Source organism: Pseudochaenichthys georgianus, chromosome 3, assembly GCF_902827115.2.
Source record: "Pseudochaenichthys georgianus chromosome 3, fPseGeo1.2, whole genome shotgun sequence".
NCBI classification, from domain to species: domain Eukaryota; kingdom Metazoa; phylum Chordata; class Actinopteri; order Perciformes; family Channichthyidae; genus Pseudochaenichthys; species Pseudochaenichthys georgianus.
In genome coordinates this window covers 29260160-29282206 of record NC_047505.1, presented here as the reverse complement: position 1 = coordinate 29282206, position 22047 = coordinate 29260160, and the positions used below count along the sequence as shown (strand labels likewise).

At 42.2% G+C, this 22047-nt stretch overlaps 1 long non-coding RNA gene across 1 annotated transcript in view; it reads right to left on the bottom strand.

Moving 5' to 3' along the window:
- The window catches only part of LOC117461805 (uncharacterized), a 38411-nt gene extending 17171 nt beyond the window's left edge, over positions 1 to 21240 (bottom strand). The window contains exon 1 of the long non-coding RNA XR_004553752.2: positions 21093 to 21240. This is a non-coding gene — a long non-coding RNA (uncharacterized lncRNA). The remainder of the gene's footprint in view (positions 1 to 21092) is intronic.
- Positions 21241 to 22047: the final 807 nt, after the last annotated feature.

Below are 22047 nucleotides of genomic sequence, written 5' to 3'. Positions count from 1 at the left end.
AAAAAAAAACGTACTTACAGATGTTTAAATATGGCAAAGAGCAAGCAATAGCATTTGAACCAGCACAATATCATAAATTGGAAGAAGGAAAGCCGGAAAGACAGTTCGATGGCTTCATCCCAAACCCATTTGTAGTTATAGTTTTAGTAAGTAACATAATACATCTTAAATAACATTTTCCATTGACTGATCTCTTTTTCTGTTTGTAGGGTCTCTTGAAAAGTGCTGTGGAGAGGAATCCCAGGAGGATGCAAAAACAGAAGTGGTCTCCAAAAGAGGTGGCAGCAGTTTTGAGACACATTAATGCACACATTGCCAAGGGGAAATTGGCCACGATGATAGAATGCAGACAGTGCCAAGCTGCAGAGCATCCTATTCTGGCTGGTCGCTCTTTGCAAAATATTAGAGACTTCGTCAGGAGGCACGACTCAGAAGAAAAAAGCACTGCTACAAAAAAGATGATGACATTTAATCGAACATGCAGTGAGGACAGTTCAACTTTTCATAATTATGTTACATGTAGGAGCAATGTTTTATTATAAGGATAATTACGAGATTAAAGCTGTTATGTTAGGAGAATAAAGATGAAATCATTCCGGGGGCTGAGGGGTCGTTGCAGCAGATAGTTATATTGAAGGATTGGAACTTTACGGATCAAACACTCATAAACAAAACGTTGCTAAAACAGAAACTAACTACCGTAATAAGGTAAACAACTATCCACAATCCAATTTCATCAAAACAACTTCACACCCGCCGCCCTCTGAGCTGGACACATCACACAGGTGTCCTCTGTCTGCAGCCGGAGGAGAGAGGAGGGGTCAGGGACCGTCTACGAAGTGCAACGCTGAATAAAGATACTATACTCAATAACTCCTCTGTTATAAAGCTACAAACATCACATTTTAAATCACACAATAATATACTGTTGCTTAAACTACACATGCAACTTTGCGAAAATAGGTGGTTTTAGTAGTTTATTTGCAGTCTTTTTTTCAGTGTTGCACTTTGTAGACGGTCCCTGACCCCTCCTCTCTCCTCCAGCTGCAGACAGAGGACACCTGTGTGATGTGTCCAGCTTGGAGGGCGGCGGGTGTGAGGTTGTTTTGATGAAATTGGATTGTGGATAGTTGTTTACCTTATTACGGTAGTTAGTTTGTGTTTTAGCAACGTTTGTTTATGAGTTATTGATCCGTTTCAATTCCAATCTGTCAATATAACTTTTTTGAAGATCTGCTGCAACGACCCCTCAACCCCTTCATCTTTATTCTCCTAACATAGCTACTTTAATCTCGTAATTATGAATTTATTCTCCTATCTTTTCTTTTGTGTGTGGCCCTAATCCTCTGTCGTACCAAGGTAATGCTGGAAGGAGAGTTATATGTTTCAAATACTAAAGATTTAGTCTTAGCTCAATTTTCATGTGAGAAAATGTTATGTGAAAATAACCATTAAACTTGACTCATTGTTCACTGTGCAAGGTGCCATATGTCCTTTTGTATCAGCTTTTAAAAGGTAATGCTCCAGGTAGATGAGCAGTCTTGTAGGGCAAATAGCATTTTGTATTAGTGATAAACCAGTTCGGTCACTTTGCTATAAAATGGTTATCGGTTCTTTTCATATCGATGATGTAATTGCAATTAGCAGTGCTGCAAATATAAGTATTTACTTGCAAATGGATTTAATTAATCTCGGAAGACCTGCTTGTAGTGTACCCCTCTGGAGAGTATTAGAATGTGGTTCGACATTTGCATGAAAACAACAGATTGCAAACAGGAGGCAAGCAATAACTAAAACACATTAACATACTTTTAAGCTATATATCTATGGTGCACTATATTGTCTATTAAAATATTACATCACAAATCAGGTATTCCTATGCTGTATACATTGTGTCCGTTTATAAAAGGTTTGTTCTTGGAATGTACAATCCAACACTTGTCTGTGTAAAGTTATGTTCCATTTAATCATGTTTTCCCCTTTAATACACTTCAGTGACATGTTTGTGTGTTGTATAGCTACTGTCCTCACAAATAACCATTGTGTCATGGGCGGGGCTTATGCAGCTCATTTTCTGCTGTCCTCATAATTAAGCATGGTGTCAGGTTGTTGTATTTTGAGTTGTGATATGTGTATTGGACATTTGAAGTGGGATTTGTGTTCTATGGCTCAAAATAGATTTGTTGATATTCAAAACATCTTTGTAAAGCTAGTGGAAAGGGGTGTCCTTCTAATGATGGAAAAAACGTGTTTGGGTCAAAGTGTCCTTTTAGTTCACAAAAACCCGTATGTGTGTGTGTGTGTGTGTGTGTGTGTGTGTGTGTGTGTGTGTGTGTGTGTGTGTGTGTGTGTGTGTGTGTGTGTGTGTGTGTGTGTGTGTGTGTGTGTGTGTGTGTGTGTGTGTGTGTGTGTGTGTGTGTGTGTGTGTGTGTGTGAGTGTGAGGGTTGTAGTTGATAGCAAAGGCTGAGTTGACTCCCGGATTGGCTATGGTCTGATACGGTGCAAATCTAACTATGGGCCTTTCCTGCTGCTATTGGGCTTAATGTCACTCCTGCATTTGGAGACCGACGAAAATCCCAGGGATGATTATGAGAAACGAGATTGGTTTTCACTGTGTTTAGCACATTTTCATTCCCCCGGCACAAGCTGGAGATTCTTAGAGAGAGTGGTCTGTCTGTCTGTCACTTAAGCAGCATGGTGTTACATTGTCAAGGAAATGACTTTTGGATATGTGCTGTTCACACTGAGCTTCATACAGGACTGGCTGATACAATCTGACAGTGATCCATGGTTTCACCCTATAACCTAAAGTACAGCCCAGATCTCAAACAAGCGAGCTGTCTACTGAAGTTTGTTACATGAAAAAATAAATCCCCCGTCTGAAAAAAATGTGGAAAAAAATGTGTATCATCAGGGAGGATGCAAAAAACTTTGCTTCTAAATATGCATATGTATGTATGTATGTATGTAGGTATATACTATTATGCACATGAACATACACAAGAAACAACATTTTAACAGAAAACAACCTCATAGATGAGAAACCAAAATATTGAACTTGTAATTGAGTAACAGCTAAACTAAATTCCTTGTCTTTATTTATTTGAAATTAATTCACATTAAAGCAAATCATTATTGTTAAGGAAACAACTCTGATAAGGTTGCTGCTAGTAAATAAAGACAACTTGGCTGGGTTGTGTTTGACAGGTCACTGCTAAAGTTGACTGATTGATATATGACATCTATCTGCTCCAGGTGAACATATTCCTCAGATTTTTTCTTAAAGGTTGAGGGTGAAATTACTTCTAAGACTGTATGCTTCATTGGAAACTAAACAACTAATTGGCACTCTTTGCATTTACTGTTTCTATAAACTTGGAGTTATATTTTGACACAAATCCAAACAACTGCAAATCATAAAACTTGCCTCCAACTCTAATATTAACTAATGGTAGGGATTGTCATTTGCCAGTTTGACATCATAAAATAAGCCTTAGACTTATCTAAATACTATTTGAATCACATAATTAAAAAGTGTTTAAGGTGCTTATATCCAAAGGCTATGACTGCAGCTAGAGAAAACAAAAAAGATAACCGTTACATTTTCTATTACAAATTCAAGATGATATCCTTAAATCATATGTGGTAATTATTATACGTGGCCTTTTGTGTGAATTACTATCCCAATAGAGTAGATCAAGTATAACCGTAGCAAACATGCTTTACTTGTTTTTGTGAAATTAAAGATTTTCTTTGTCATCAGATTTTCCATCATCTTTTAGAATCCTTTTTTTTTACTGAACATTCTCGGTAATAAAAAAGAGACCAAGCAAGAAAAGCACACGTTTTTGAATTGTTGGACCCACCCCCCTTATCATGTAACACACATACACACATGCATACTAGCACACTCACATTATCATACACACATGCACACTAGCACACACACAAACACAAAGGCTAGTCACACTGTGTCAGTGCACTTTTTTCGCTCAATGAAATTCAATTATGAAAAGGAATTGTTGAATCATCACAATTTACTGAATATAAATTAAATGAGATGCAAATAAGTGTGGTACTATGCATTTGAGGCATTTTGTCACACCATAATGGTATAATGTTGATAAGGGAAGTGAGGCTAACATAAATTCATTGCGAGTAACAGAAAAAGAGAGACCGAGAAATATGAAAAGGCTCCAGTGTAATATGGGGAAGCAAATGTACATACTATAGGAGAATATGCTTGGATTGTGGAAGTTGACAAAAAACGCATTTTCCCCCAAAAATAAATTTGCATTTCATTTTATTGTTATGTGTTGATTTGTGTTCATTATGGCTGTTTAATTTAAACATACTGAACCATTTATTATTTTTCACCCCTGCATTAGGTTATTACGCTTTGATCCAGACGTCTATTCAGAATAAATAATCTTCCTGTGGATAACATGACAGCCCAATAATGGGCTTAAATGTACCATTAACACCAGGTCTGGGTTTTTTGGAAAAGTCTGCCAACCAGCCTGTCTGCCTTCCATTTTAGCATGGCACAATTTGAACTGTGACAGTTCATACTGCTCTATTTCACCCTTTTCAGTGTGCTGCCAAAATGTCAGAATCTCGTTAGCCAGTTAAAAGCCACCAAATCTTAGCCTGGGATGCCTACAGCTCTGCCTCTACAAGACAAAATGTTCTATGGTGTCTCTGTCTGTAGCATCTGTCAGAGCCAGTGGTGGTGCCAAAGACTTATCTCCGGTTAGCGACAGTCATTTGCATATGTCCTTGCAGTTGTTTGGCATGAGCTCATAATGACAAGAGGGGGGAAGAAGAATTGTAAGCGAGCTAAGACACCGTTATGACGGATTTGTCCATCTGCATCTGATTTGGCCTGATTTGGTATGATTATGTGGTTCTCTTAATGCTATTTAACCTGGACATGTGCCAAGTAGCACTTATACTGCTTATGAATTGCTTTCATTATTGTGTTCATGAGTCAATACTGAGTGCATCTCTCATCTTTAGCTGCCTGTGGTGGTTTAATTAACGTCAGATGACTGTAATATGCAGAAGGCAAGTTGTAAATGATACCTTCCATTAAGAAAATATGTTTTTATTTAGTTAATGTCCTATAAAATGTCTGACCTTGAATATACTGACTTTTATCTGTGCAAAACTGTTCACCAGGTAGGTGAAATCAGACATTTGCGTTGAGCCCCGCACACCATGATGTGCACTGGCCAACCTACCACGTGCAGCGGTGGTCAGGGCGAGGGGAGGCCAGATCAGGAAATTCCCAAAGAAGGAGAAACAGTATTACTTCCCGTTTTTATTTGACTTTTTTTGGAAACTCATACTTATATATATATATATATATATATAAGCATAGTATTCTTCTATACTTAAGATTTTAAATGTTAACATGTAGGACAGACAGACCTGGTTCATGTTGGTTTGCTATTCAACCACTTGAGCCCCAGTGCTATATGTGTCTCTTCAAAATTCTTTATATTCTACATTTCGATCAAGGCTACTAAACGTAGTGCTGCATTAAACTAAGCCTTGAACTGCATGAACCAATATCGTCTCCCATTATATCAACTTAACAGCACCAAAGATCAGAGTAACCAAACATCCCAATATCACAGCAGTGGGTCAAATGCCAATGAGATATTCCTGTGGGTTTCAACTTTCTTTCTAAAAATGCTAAATTAATCCTTGGTTTCTCACAGCTCTAAATACAGATGTGATTGCATCCATTGCACCGTTCAACTCAATTATGTTTAAAATCACATTTGGATGTGATGTGAAAAACATGCTACTTCAACTACATTTTTTTTTTTTATTTATAGCCTTATCCTTCAGAAGATTTAAACAACTTTTGACTACGAATTAAAACTAAAAGCCTGGTGCGTTGCATTGCATCTACTTCGCTATTTGAGTAGAGGTGCCAAAACTTCCCCCCCTCGTATTTTTCAAGTAGGAAAATAATGTGAGTGTTCACCTTCTACCATCAGTCACTCCATGTCAAATATAGATTAAAAAAAAGGTTTAATGCATTTTTAACAACTAAAACACGTCAACAAATATTTGATCTATTTTTTCAAACTGGACTTTCAACGGAATTAACTCCAATAGGAAATGACAACAATATACACAATTTAAACAGACCAAAAAAAAAGCAAACCAGTATCTAATACCGTTGACTTCTATAATGCAATAAATGCATTATCTATGTGAAGCTTGAGTGTTTGAAGTGCCTTACTTTTCTCTCCATGACTCCAAGCACCATTATAAAAAAACTCTATAGAGAAATAATTTCACCATGGGGAATACATTCTACCAGTGGTGGGCCGTCAGGGACAGCAAGGCCTTCTATGCTGGCCTAAACATCATCAGAATATAAATTTAATTTTGATATATTTTTTCCACAAATATGTATTAAATTATTCCCCATAGTCCCCATTTCATTTCATAGCTTTCCTCTTGGTTGCGCTGCTTCCAGCCTCAGAACAAGATTTGGAGGGCTGGCCTTTATGTTAGAGCTTTTATCCAATCATATTTCAGCCATAATGTGTTGCCAGGTTCCAAGAAATCTGCCCTTAGGCCTTCAGAATCAACAGTGCGGGCGCCTGTAGCTTAAAGTGAACGGAAACAAAACTGTGGCGTTAACCAATCATATTTTGAGTTGGCGACAACGGGCTAGCTAGCAGGCGTACGATGACGTCAGCACGTGCACGTCTTTTGATTGGATACGCACTATTGAGAGGCAGAGCTATGTAGAGCTAGCAAACTGAACTTGAATTTGAACGAGCTAATTTGTGTAGATTTCTACAAGCTGTTTTTTTTCAACCCACAATGGCTGAAGGAGGAGAAGAGATCGATTTGGTCGCAGATATAATTACAACGCCATTTTCAAGACGAACTTTTCAAGAAAAGCTAGACATTGTGAGAAGAGAACGGCCAACCCCGACGCTAGCGAGCCTATCACAGCGGGGAAAAGGGTTTGTCCGCCACTTTCAAATCACTAACTACGAGCGGTACCCCTGGCTCACAGCCTCCGAGAGGCACTGCAAATTGTACTGCTGGGAATGCCTGCTATTTGCAAATGATCGATTTGGTGTTTGGAGCCACACTGGATTTGCAAACTTGAGTTGTCTAACCAAGGCAGCAACGAGACACCAAAGCACGGCTGGGCACTTACACGCAATGGTGCTTTTGAAAACCTTTGGGGAAACCCGAGTGGATCTACACCTCAACGAACAAGTGCGCTGGGAAACGGAGCTCCACAACGAAAGGGTGAACAAAAATAGGGAAATATTGAAAAGACTGATTGATTGTGTCCTGTTTTTGGGTAAACAGGAACTTTCATTTAGGGGACATGATGAAAGCGCCCAGTCCAGAAACAGAGGAAACTACGTGGAGCTTCTTTCTTTGCTTGCTGAGAACAACACAGATTTGCATTACCACCTGTCCACAAACAAAGTGTTTACTGGGACGTCAGGCAAAATACAAAACGACCTGATTTATGCTATTGCTGAAGTAATGGGAGAAGAGATCAAAATGGAGATTAAAAAAGCACCCTTTGTCGCTGTTATGGTGGACGAGACGACAGACGTGGGTAATGTAGCACAGCTGGCACTTGTCCTGCGTTATGTGACGGACACAGGTGTCAAGGAACGGTTTGTTAGATTTGAAGATGTTACAAGCGGCAAGCGAGCTGATGACATTGCCGCTCTTATTTTCCGTTTCATGGAGGAATATTAATGTAGTCTGGATAAAGTTGTGGCACAGTGTTATGATGGCGCAGCGGTCATGGCATCTGGACTAAATGGGGTGCAGGCTAAAGTTAAGGAGAGGGCACCTATGGCCTTATTCATTCACTGCTATGCACATCGACTACATTTAGTACTGACTCAAGGGGCCTCAAAGCTTAAAGAATGCAAGGTCTTTTTTGCCAGCCTCAATGGCCTTGCAGCATTTTTCTCCAGATCCCCTAAGCGCACGCAACTGCTGGATGACATTTGCAAGCGTAGTCTTCCTAATGTTGCACCAACGCGGTGGCAATATACATCGAGATTGGTCAATGCAGTCTTTGAGAAGAGAGTTTCCCTAAAGGAGGTGTTTGACCACATACTGGAACATAATGAGAAGTATGATGGGCATGGGCGGCGCCAGGATTGTTTTGCTGCAGTAGCTTAGCAGTTGCTATATGACAGCACGGCGTTGCTAGTTAATTTTCAAAATAAACAAACAATACCAGTGGGCCAAGCACGAGCCTGTTCATATTGTAGCGTTCACCCCTATTCAAGATCACTCAAGCCTTCAATGTCGAAAACGTTCTCTTTATTTACAGAACCAATCAATAGTGTAACACTCATGACTTTCATGTAACACACACCGGAAAACGCACACACATACACACCAGGGTTTCCGTTAGCCGGTAATTACCGGTTTTCAGCTGGTAACATTTATAAAAAACCGGTAAATTCAAAACCTGACGGTCAAAATGTCTGGTAATAATTAGGGAGGCTCCGATCGATCGGCCGCCGGTCATTATCGGCCGATATTCACTCTTAATAGTTTGATCGGTGCTCTCTATAAAGGCCGATCAGGAGAGCTGGATCTGATCGATATGGACATAAACGCGAGTGAAGTGTAACCGGACGCGAGAGAGAGATCAGATCAGCTGCTGAGTCTGACCGAGACACGCAGCTCTGCAGAATCACCTGAAGCCCCGCCCTCTGTTTAGCGCGCTGCAGGAGCTGACTGCTGTCAGGAGCTGACTGCTGTCAGGAGAGAGAGGGAGGGAGAGGGGAAAAGAGAGGCTCCGTTTCTCCCGTGTTATTATTCAAAGTTGATGTAAACTTCTGAATAATGTACGTTATCTACTACAAGTAGTTTGTTTGAATGTCATAATTATGTTGTTTGTTGTTTGTGGAATCATTTATTGAAAAAATAATCTGAATTTTTTTCGATCTGTTACGATTATAAACTGAAGCAATATCAAAATGAGCCCGTGAACTGAGTTTTAAACATCAGCATATCTGCTCATAGTCCGGTAATTACCTGCTAACGGAAACTCTGCTACACAACTATTATTATTATTATTGAAATGTGACCGGTAAGTTTCAAATTTGTCCGGTAAAATAAAATCTGCCCGGACATTTGACCGTCGAGAAAAAATCCTAGCGGAAACCCTGATACACACACCTGGAAGGGGCGGTCTCTCCCTAACTCCCACCAACAACATTGCCTAAATAACACACTTTTCCTCCTCTCTGGCCTCATTCTGTGACTCTCCTCCTCCTCCTCCTCCTCCTCCTCCTCCTCCTCATTCTCAGTTCTCTTCTCCTCATTCACAATTCCCCGTGTTAGATCTCACTGTCAGCACGCCTCGAACAATGTGCCATGTCGGAAAATACAACACATTCTTGATTCATTTAAAATGACCATTTGTAACTGAGAGGAGTGACTGCTCATTTCTGCCGAGATGCTCAAAGGGTGAGACACTGTGTCTGAGAATCACTGACTAGCAGAAGTTGTATATTCTGGAGTGGAGCTCTGCAGAGAGCAGGGTGGAGGAAATGAGGGCAGTGGATCATCACGGTGCAGAGAGGAGCAGCGCTAGTTCCACTGCAGCTCGTGGTAGCAGCTAGCTGGTCCTGCTGCTGCGGGTGCAGCGGGTCAGTTGGCAGGGGCACCTGTTCTTCGTGGTCCCAATCCTCCCGGTTTTCATAGAGAACATCGGGATCCATGTGGATAGCAGGGTTGTCCGGCTGGACCGGCTCTGTTGGAGATCGCGGTCGTCTACGCTGACTTGTGACTGTGAGAAATGTTTCCATTTTCGATCTACTGAGAATTAGTGTGACGTTTAGATACTACTGGGACCCCAAAGCAGAGACTGACAAAAAATAAAGTTTCAAAAAAGTTTAATAAACAAGGTAATCCAAGGCAGGTACTGACGACAGGGAGCTTGGCTGGCCGTAGTAAACCAAAAACAAAGCTGCGGGAAAACGTTTCCGACCAAAACTCAAAAAGAACTCCTTAACCAACTACAACAGACTCCAGGCTGCAGAAAGGCACTCCGGATCGCGGGACAGCATGCAAAATACTCTGGCAGAGAAGTGAGGTGAGGGCCAGGCTCTTAAAGAGCAGGTAATCAAGTGAGTGGGGACAGGTGTGCCTCATCTGCAGCCAGGAGTAACCAGCCACGCCCCCCTGTCACACACCAGCCCTGCAGAGACAGAAAGACAGAGTAGTGAGGGGTAAAAGGAGCACACAACAAGTTAAACACAAAAACCAAAAAAGCCCCATGCAAAGCATAACAGTACCCCCCCCCCCCCCTCAAAGGACGCCTCCTTTGGCCTACCAGGACTATCCGGGAAACGGACATAAAAGTCTCTCAAGAGTTTTGGGTCCAAAATCAGCGAGCGAGAAACCCATTGTCGCTCCTCTGGCCCATACCCCACCCAATCCACTAAATACTGGTATCCACGGCCCCACCTTCGAACCTTCAGCAACCTCCGTACAGTGAAGGCCGGGTGGTTGTCGATGAGCCGGGGGGGTGGAGGGGGTTTGGTTGGAGGGCAAAGAGGGCTGCAGGAAACTCTCTTAAGGAGTGACACATGAAAAGTGGGGTGCACCTTCAAGGCAAGAGGCAACTTAAGCCTAACCACACTAGGATTGATGACCCGTTCTATCTCATAAGGTCCAATGTACCTGGGAGTGAGTTTCCGAGAATCCGTTTGAAGAGGGATGTCACGGGAGGAAAGCCAAACCTTCTGGCCCGGTTGGTAATCCGGAGCTGGTCGTCGATGACGATCCGCCATCCTCTGGTTCCGGGCGGAGGTGCGGGTAAGAGCTGCCCGGGCTTCACGCCAGACTCTGCGGGCTCGCCGAAGATGCCCCTGTACTGAGGGAACTGCCACCTCTCTCTCTTGAACCGGGAAAAGGGGAGGTTGGAAGCCATAAAGGGTGACATACCTGTGGCAGAGCACACCAGGGAGTTGTGGGCGTACTCAACCCATGGCAGATGAAGAGACCATGAGGCTGGGTTTCGAGAGGCAACACAACGAAGAGCCGTTCCCAGGTCCTGATTTGCCCGCTCCGTCTGGCCATTGGTTTGGGGATGGTACCCAGAGGACAAACTGGCCGACGCCCCCAATGCCCGACAAAAGGCCTTCCAAACTTGGGAGGAAAACTGCGGACCCCTGTCTGAAACAATATCCTGAGGGATACCATGCAGCCTAAAAACATGCTGGGTGAGAAGAGTGGCAGTCTCGAGGGCAGAAGGTAGTTTAGGCAGGGGGACAAAGTGCACAGCCTTAGAGAAACGGTCAACGATGGTCAGAATAGTGTCGTTCCCGTCTGATGGTGGGAGACCAGTCACAAAATCCACCGCAATGTGGGACCAGGGCCGGTGGGGAATGGGAAGTGGGCGAAGAAGGCCAGCGGGGGCCTGATGTGAGGCCTTGCTGCGGGCACAGACGGAACAAGCTGAGACATACTCCTTCGTGTCTGCGGACATAGTGGGCCACCAGAAACATTGTCGAATTAGAGCCAGGGTCCGATGAAAACCTGCATGGCAGGCAACTTTGGACGTGTGTCCCCACTGGAGCACTGGAGATCTAACATCGGGGGAAACGAACAGCCGGTCTGGTGGACAATCCTGAGCCGCTGGATGGTCCTCCTGGGCCTCCTGGACCACCCTTTCAATGTCCCATCTAGCTGCTCCCACGACACAGGAAGATGGCAGAATGGTTGCATCCCTTGAGTCCTCCACTGGGGAAGCGAACTGCCGGGACAAGGCATCGGCCTTCACATTCCTGGAGCCAGGCCGGTAGGTCAAGGTGAAGTTGAACCGTCCCAGGAAGAGAGCCCACCGAGCCTGGCGTGAGTTGTGCCTGCGTGCAGAGCGAAGGTAAGACAAATTCTTATGGTCGGTCCATACTATAAAAGGATGGTTGACTCCCTCCAGCCAGTGCCTCCATTCTTGAAGGGCCAGAACCACTGACAGCAACTCCCGATTACCAACGTCGTAATTCCTCTCAGCAGGGGTCAGCCGACGAGAGAAGAACGCACAAGGGTGGAGCTTCTGGTCTGCGGGGGAACGCTGGGATAAAACTGCCCCCACTCCAGAATCAGAGGCATCCACCTCCACCACAAACTAGACCCCTGGATCAGAATGAGAGAGCACAGGAGCAGTGGCAAACAGACATTTCAGTTTTACAAAAGCTGCCTCAGCTGCAGGAGACCACTCAAAAGGCAACTTGACAGAGGTGAGTTTAGTCAGAGGCACTGCTACCCTACTATAGTCCCAAATAAACCTTCTATAAAAGTTGGCAAAGCCCGGAAACCTTTGCAACTGCTTCCTGTTAGAGGGAGTGGGCCACTCGGTCACTGCTTGGACCTTGGCGGGGTCAGTCCTTAATTGTCCCTTGTCGACGATAAAACCCAGGAAACTCACAGAAGAGGCATGAAACTCGCACTTCTCAGCCTTAACGTACAGTCTGTTCTCAAGAAGTCTCTGCAGTACCAGCCTAACATGCTGGACATGCTCCTGAAGAGTGCGAGAGAAGATAAGGATGTCATCAAGGTACACAAAAACAAACCTGTTTAACATGTCACGCAATACATCATTAATCATAGCTTGAAAAACCCCAGGTGCGTTCGTTAACCCAAAAGGCATTACTAAATACTCAAAATGTCCCCTGGGATTATTGAATGCAGTCTTCCACTCATCCCCCTCCCTTATTCTCACCAAGTGGTACGCATTGCGAAGATCCAACTTAGTGAAGATGGTGGCTTCATGAAGGGGAACAAAGGCTGAGTCTATGAGTGGAAGGGGGTACTTGTTCTTGACTGTGATCTCATTAAGCCCTCTGTAGCCTATGCAAGGGCGTAGGGTCTTATCCTTCTTGTCCACAAAAAAGAAACCTGCGCCCATAGGCGATGAAGAGGGGCGAATAAGCCCAGCAGCGAGTGAGTCAGAGATGTAACTCTCCATGGCCTCCTTCTCTGGCCTAGAGATATTGTACAGTTTACTAGACGGAAAGGGGGTGCCAGGGAGCAAATCTATGGCACAATCGTAGGGCCGGTGAGGCGGCAAGGATAGGGCGTGGTCCTTGCTGAAAACCTCCTTGACACTGTGATATTCAGGGGGTACAGAGGTGAGATCAATGGGTTTGAGGGGGTCTGGTGCTCTAGTAACTGTGGGGGGTACAGCAGAGTGTAAGCAATGAGAGTGACAGAATAAACTCCAGTTAATGATAGACGAGTTGGCCCAATCTATGTGGGGGTTATGGAGCTTCAACCACGGAAAACCTAAAACGAGTGGCGACATGGGTGAGGGGATAAGGTACAGGGAGATTATCTCGTGATGGTTGCCAGAGATCTTGAGGGAAACTGGAGCAGTACGGTGAGTAACTTGGGCTAGGAGTCTCCCATCTAAGGCAAACACATCCTTAGGTTCTGGAAGAGGCTCAAAAGGAAGTTTAGACTGCATCACAAAGTCAGAGTCAATGAAATTGTCATCCGCACCAGAATCAATCAAGACCTGCAGCGGAACAGAGTTCTGAGACCAGGAAATAGTACCTTTGACTGGGATGCGGTTGGAGGAGGCTGAGTTGATAGAAGTGTGGCTCATCAGTGCTCCCCCTGTCGCTGATGAGCCATGTCTTTTGGCAGAGAGGGACAACCGGCGCTGACGTGACCAGCCTGGCCACAGTAGAAGCAGAGTCTCTGACGAAGACGGCGTTGACGTTCTGATGGAGTAAGCGTCATCCTTCCCAGCTGCATGGGCTCCTCCATAAAGAAGGGAGAGACCTGGGTATCTGGAGAAGGTCTGGGAGGCCCGGAGTCAGGAGGATGGCGAGAAGGTCCAGAGAATGCCGGCCGACTAGGAAACTTGGACGGAGGGGGAAAGGAGGTGGAGCTATGTTTTCCTGATCTCTCCCTACGCCTCTCGCAGAGGCGGTTATCTAGTCGTATCGCTAGAGAAATCAACTCCTCTAAGGAGGAGGTTTCATCCCTAACAGCTAGTTCATCCTTTAACTCATCATTAAGCCCCTTATAAAAAATTCCCAGCAAAGCCATGTCTCCCCAACCGCTCTCAGCTGCAAGAATGCGGGAAATCAATAGCAAAATCAGCAACAGAGCCTGAACCCTGGTGGAGTGAAAGGAGTCTTTTACCAGCCTCCTTCCCCCTCACTGGATGATCAAACACTCTACGTATCTCTGCAGTAAAAGACGACAGAGACTGACTAATAGGCGAGTTGCTGTTAGATATGGCAAGGGCCCATGCTGCTGCTTTATCACTCAGTAGGCTCATGATGAAAGCAACCCTAGTTCTATCAGTGGAATAAGTGAAAGGCTGTTGCTCAAACACAAGACTACACTGGTGTAAGAACTGACTACAAGACCCTAAATCTCCTGGATACCTGACGGGTGTGGGGATAAAGGGCTCACGAGGATTGCAGGGCTGTCGTTCTGGATCAGCTTGAGGTGGAGGAGCAGGGTCTGTATCTTGAGCATCGGCAGTCGGCGGGAGTGTGCCATACGGCCTCCGATGTTGGTCACACCGGCGGTTAAATCCCAAATCGCTTCCATAACTCTCTGCAGAGCTCTGTCATGTTGCCCTATCATTACCCCTTGAGCAGCAAGCGCTTCCCTGAGTCTCTCATTCCCTGCGGGGTCCATATTGGCCAGAGTATTCTGTGACGTTTAGATACTACTGGGACCCCAAAGCAGAGACTGACAAAAAATAAAGTTTCAAAAAAGTTTAATAAACAAGGTAATCCAAGGCAGGTACTGACGACAGGGAGCTTGGCTGGCCGTAGTAAACCAAAAACAAAGCTGCGGGAAAACGTTTCCGACCAAAACTCAAAAAGAACTCCTTAACCAACTACAACAGACTCCAGGCTGCAGAAAGGCACTCCGGATCGCGGGACAGCATTAAAAATACTCTGGCAGAGAAGTGAGGTGAGGGCCAGGCTCTCCCTAACTCCCACCAACAACATTGCCTAAATAACACACTTTTCCTCCTCTCTGGCCTCATTCTGTGACTCTCCTCCTGCTCCTCCTCCTCCTCCTCCTCCTCCTCCTCCTCCTCCTCCTCCTCCTCCTCCTCCTCCTCATTCTCAGTTCTCTTCTCCTCATTCACAATTCCCCGTGTTAGATCTCACTGTCAGCACGCCTCGAACAATGTGCCATGTCGGAAAATACAACACATTCTTGATTCATTTAAAATGACCATTTGTAACTGAGAGGAGTGACTGCTCATTTCTGCCGAGATGCTCAAAGGGTGAGACACTGTGTCTGAGAATCACTGACTAGCAGAAGTTGTATATTCTGGAGTGGAGCTCTGCAGAGAGCAGGGTGGAGGAAATGAGGGCACAAAAACAACAAAAGCCCCATGCAAAACATAACAATTAGCCAAGTAACAGTTCACGCAGTAAATTACAACGACCCGCCCCTGATAGATCCCGCGAAAATGTATCATATTTATACACATTCTCGCGGGCTGCGAGAATTTTGTATAAATATGATACATTTTCATATCAAAACAATGGGGTTGCTAAGCCGTTTCTAGGCCAATTGTTGGAGTTGCCATAGCAACTCCTAGATACCCCCTGGCGCCGCCCCTGATGATGGGGATACTATGCTTAGCGCTGATGGATTTAATGCACGTCTGGATGATTTTGAGTTTTGTTATTTGCTTGAAACATTCAATGGGATTTTTAAGCATTCAGATGTGCTCTTTGGAATACTACAGAAACAAACATTGGATGTACAATTCTGTCTGACAAGGGTGAACGAGTTTTGTGACACAATTGAGCGAGAGAGGTGCCAGTTTCGTCAGATCTACGAGGACACAGCGCGCATCTCAAATGGTCCGAGCGCACGCAGAGGCCCACGTACAGCACAAGGAGACCTTCGCGCATACTACCAACAACTCCACAGCAATATTCTGGACAACATTCTTTGCCAGATACGGAGTAGGTTTCAAGACCACGAACAATTAATGTTTCTCTCCCTCCTGGACCCCCAGCACTTTCAGACCTACCGGAAAAGATTCCCGCAAACAGCCTTAGCCAAATTAACACAGAGTCACGGAACACTGTTCGATCTGTCCCGGCTAAAAACAGAACTGACTGTAATGTATGCCATGACTGATTTTGAAGGGAAAAGTCCCACTGATCTCCTTGATTTCCTTAAGCAGAAAAATCTGAGTGAGAGCATGGGGCAGCTTTACACATTGGCATGTGTGGCAGTGACTATCCCTGTGTCCACTGCTTCTGTCGAGCGGTCATTCTCGGCCTTAAAGCGAATTAAAACTTATGCCAGAAATTCTACTGGACAGACTCGGCTTTCATCATTAGCCTTCATGTCTATAGAAAATGACTTATTGGTGGAACTGAAACGCACAGATAAACTGTACAACAGTCATTGAAGTCTTCTTGAGGAAAGAAAGGAGGATGGATTTTGTGATCAAATAATCAGTTGTTTTGGTGAGTACAAAGCATTTTATTTATTTTTTTATTTTAATATATTTTTGTCATTTTATGTCGTTAATATTAAATCAATATTAACGAATTAATATATATATGAAATTAAAATGACAAATATATAAAAAATAAATGTTTGATGCTTCTGCAAGAGATATAGAGATGTGTGTGGCGCACGGGCTCAGCTGTGCAGTAAAAGTACTCAAGGAGACTTGTTGAATTGTTTTGGTTTAACCTTTATCAAAGTGGACATTCAGGGCTAGGAATACACTTTCACCACTGTCGCAAATATATCCTCATGAACAAATGCAAATTAATTGTTTGTTTTCTTTTATTTTCAGTGAATAGTTTGTGTCTTTATCGTCACGTTTCTTAAATGAAAGTGCTTTGGGTGCGACAATGCGCTGTTTAGTGAACAAACTTGTTAAAGCTCACATACTTTTGGTGGACTTAATAAAACTTTGTAGACTAATGCCTTAAAAGCCCCTTTTATTTTTAAGTTTTGACAGTATCCAAGCGATATTAAAGCTGGTAGTTTAACACTCTTAATTGTGAATGCGGATATATTGATTATAAATGCTTCGGAATATAACTGTTGTACTTGACTATGTTAAGGTGATGCAACGCCCGGTTATACTGCGTTTCTGTCTAAATGTATAGTTTCTAGAGCCATGGCGTCATAATGATGGTATTAATAATTCAGGTAGGACTGTGTCGGACATCACTGAAGGCCTAGGTGTGAAATGCACGGCCCGCCACTGCATTCTACACAGTCCACTGCAACCCTGTCTCCTAAATATTACGTTCCCACAGAACTAAACTGCATTTTCAATTACGTTAAGCAATAAACGTATTTTCTCCCACGTTACGTTCGTTATGAACGTATCTCAAATACGTTTATTTTCTACATATCTTCTAGAAACATATTTTCTCCCACGTTACGTTTGTTATGAACGTATCTTAAATACGTTTATTTTCTACATATCTTTGCTATTTATTGTCTTGCTTATAATAATGATAATAGTCATTTATAAATATCATTTTAGAGCACACATTTGAAATCAGTAGACGAGGCTGTAATTTTGCCAGCTGTTACTCTCATGAGCGAGGCAGAAAATAATAGTTTTTAACATGCCACAAAGCTGCTGTGTCGTTTATTGCACCTCAAACGTTAAAACAAATCCAGTTACGTGTTTCAGTACTTCCTCTAAGAAGAAAGGACAGTAACAGAAGATCTCTGTGACGCCAGATGTGGTGTTGTTAATGCGATATGATATCCGAAAAACATTTCAGTTTAGGATGGCCGAAGACACTCCACTACTCATAATCCCCAGCTATCGTTTGGGACTACAGTCCCGTTGACAAACCCCGTGACAAACCCAAGCTTTGTGATTGGATGTTGGAGTGGCAGTGCGCCAAGGTTACGCCGAGCGTCAAGCTCTTTGAAATAGAACGAAACCACGGCAGACTATTCAAAACTGGACTCGAACGCCTCCCCAGAACTACACATGCTGGCTATTGTGTTTCGCAAAATGTTCTCTATGGCACGTCTCTACTGGGAATTGTAGTTTTAAAAGACGTTTTCGTTTTTCCAAAAATTAGAAGTTGACAGTATTAAACTGTGTACAGCCCTGGAGGTTTAGGCGATAGGAAACACATTGGTGTGTACACATTTAAAACATGTAATTAGTACATGGGTGAAAATCGCTTGTATCCATAATGGGCAGCATTAATTCTACTCCACTACAATTCAGAGGTTAACCTGGTATTTTTACTCCACTACATTTACTTTAGGAACTCTGCAGATTCTGATTAATGATGTGAAATATAAACAACCTTTAAACCAGACTTTAGTTACACCTGAGTACAATTCAGGGAAAGGTGTCAAGTGCCAACAATCAGCAGAGATATTTGATAGTTGGTGCTTGAGAAGACTAAACATTTATCTGCAGATCTCTATAAAGTATATTAATTACTCGTTATTCTCTACTAATAGTTAATTACAAGACATCTATCAATATGTGTGTACCTCCACCATTAAACTGTCAAATTCTGCACATTTCTTATACTATCTACATACATAAGAGTATAATTAATGTGTATAATATCAGTTAAAATAAGTGCTTCAACATAGTTAACATTGCAGGAAAGCAATACATTAGACGTTAAGTACTTTGTCAGGCTTAATATTTATCTGTAGATCGATACCCCCAAAGTGTTTTTCTTATTTGAAAGAAGACCTTAACCTAAAGTATAATGTAATGTTTAAATAGAGGTTAATTAGTTTGTATGTTTGCACATCCTCCTATTAATATCTTTGTACATCGTGCACTAAACTGTTTTATTGTAGAGATCACTTACAGTATCTTCTTGATTTTTTATATTCTATATTTCTATCACAGACCTTCTACTTTCCCCCTATGAAAGTATGTACTCTTAATATTGTTTTCATCAAATAACATTATTCAACAAAAATAATTCAATAACGTGGTTTAACCACTAGGCGGTGCACACAAGGTACACACAGCATACTAATAATAACTTTGTATTAGGACACTTATGTATGTATAACATCTGAAGATGTGTAGTTTTATTCATGTTTTTACATAATTTTACAGGATATTGCTATACTATTTCTCATGCTTTACTTCTACACATTAATATCTGATTTGTAAAACATCACAGACAGAAAGGCATATCCGCCATTTAATGGTAATCTATTGAAATTGTGATTCCATAGAAGTGTCTCCCATCACCCAAATTCCCTGACTATTCTCTCAACTCAGTATTTACATTCTTATATTCAAAGAAAATCAGTCCTTTTCTATCAGTTGTGCACCGTTATGGTGTAAATGTAACCTATCTACCAATTGGATCAAATATAAAAGTCAGCCGAATTAGTATTGATACTGCAAGGAGACGTATTTTGTGAAAAGAAATGCAAGGTGTTGTTTAATTGTTGATATATTTATGATCCACGTCACATATTCAGTTTTGGCGGCAGTTCTCCTGTTTTTCCAGAAGTCTTCTCATCAGGGCTCTATAAATAAAGAACTACAGCAGATGTGTAATATTTAATGCAGCCGAACTGTGTATTACAATGCCGTTATGTGATGACTTCCAAAGAGAAAAGCAAGAACACTCGGAATAAAGTATTATTATTATTATTATTTTTTTATTTTTTTTGGATATCATATCGCATTAACATCATATCCCAACATGCATTGCGGCTAAACATCCAATCAACGAGCTTCAAGCTGACGATCTTGGGTAATCTGTTCAGTGGGTTTGTGTGTATCCTCAAAATGTCCCTTATAGGCCTACGTCTGTTTCCGGTGACTTTATTTACGGCTAAAAAGCCCAAGATTATAGAATTAAACGAATAAATAAAAACAAGGATAATTGTGTGTTATTGTTGAGTAAATAAGGAAAAAAAGATTTTCAAAAATACAGATGTCAGTATTTGTTGAGGCTCTAAGCCCCATTTATTTTCCTCACAGACGGGAAAAAAAGTCCGACATTATACGATTTAAAATAAAAACACTGGCATGTAATTTATGTTAGAATAAAAAGAATGGTTTTGAATAATAGATGAGAGTAAAATCGTCACTTTACAGCCCCGCCCACTTTTGGGGAAATCAACGCTGTCATTTGAACGGCGATCAAGCCTGAAGCGACAGAGATCTTCTGTTACTGTCCTTTCTTCTTAGAGGAAGTACAGAAACACGTAACTCTGGATTTGTTTTAATGTTTGAGGTGCAATAAACAACACAGCAGCTTTTTGGCATGTTAAAAACTATTATTTTCTGCCTCACTCATGAGAGTAACAGCTGGCGAAATTACAGCCTCGCCTACTGATTTCAAATGTGTGCTCTAAAATGATATTTATAAATGACTATTATCATTATTATAAGCAAGACAATAAATGGCAAAGATATGTAGAAAATAAATGTATTTAAGATACGTTCATAAGAAACGTAACGTGGGAGAAAATATGCTTCGAGAAGATATGTAGAAAATAAACGTATTTGAGATACGTTCATAACGAACGTAACGTAGGAGAAAATACGTTTCTTGCTAAACGTAATTGAGAATGCAGTTTAGTTCTGTGGGAACGTAATTTTTAGGAGACAGGGTTGTCCACTGACACAGTCTACTGAAAACCTTTCATTGCTGTTGTTGCTATTTTCAACATTTCATTTTTATAATTTTAGAGTAAGCCTACTTATTTCCTGAGAAAAAACAACATGACATTAATGGACTACGTCCGAACTCAGCTCTCAGCTCACTTTGTGGCTCACATCACATATACATTTACACCATGGGAAATCATTCAGTCAGGAAAAGAAGGAAGGTTATTTTGGCCAGCTACTTAAAAAACAATGTGCAGCCAAACTTGATGCAAGGAAATCATTTATTATAATCACTCTTGCCAGGTTTGAACAGATGTTGTCACCTGTGTGAAATAAATGTTCTTTGTAACTTTTAAAGGAAGAGGAGGGCTACCACTTTATTGTCTCTATACAAAAGTAATTGGTCAAAGATTAAAGCTAAATAATGAAGAACAATCATGAAATGCTGCCACTTACCTCTGGTGATGAACATATAATCAGATACATGAATTATATACAGGAATTTCAGATGCCAACCAATTCTCACTAGATACAAGAAAACTCATAAGAAATTAAACCCTTGATGAAAATTCTGTTTTTGCATTGCTCCTCCTCAGAGTGCAGGGTCCAGTGCTTCTGCAGGCCTTCTACTGTATTATATATCACACCAGATAGACAGCTCGGTACTAAGTAACCTTGTGTGTGTGTGTGTGTGTGTGTGTGTGTGTGTGTGTGTGTGTGTGTGTGTGTGTGTGTGTGGTGTGTGTGTGTGTGTGTGTGTGTGTGTGTGTGTGTGTGTGTGTGTGTGTGTGTGTGTGTGTGTGTGTGTGTGTGTGTGTATGCATGTTGTTTTTGTTGGTGATAATAAGAAGATAACTAAGGGCTTTACTTGTTACCGAGCTGTCTCAAGGTAATACTATCCATATATTTTATTGAATGCACAGATCCTTTGTGGCTTCAATGGTCCTTTACTCTTTTCACATTGCAAGCCCGGAGTGATGCTTTTCAAATGACAAGGCCAGTGTCCAAATGTGGACCAAGGCCATCTGCAGTGGGCAGGAATAGAGAATCAATCATTTTTTGTGGAGAGGGGAGAGGTGTCCATGGCCTCCACCGCGTAGTAGACTAATGCTACATAGAGAGCAAGGCTGCCAACACACAGTCAGTTACTTCTGGCATGTCTCAGGAGTGCAGAATTGGTCACACCCTCAAATATTAAGCTGGTCTACACACATAAACAAACCAGGCCAGAGCTTGAGTTAGTAGCCCTAATGCCTCGCCACATTGCCTGTTTAAGTAAGACATACTGATTTCCATGAATTCCTCAGTCATACTTTAAAAAATAAAATCATATAATAAGGAGTAGTTGCAGTTGTTTGCTAGATTGTCACGAAGCCAACACATCTTAGCATTCAGCTGGTTTGAAATTGAA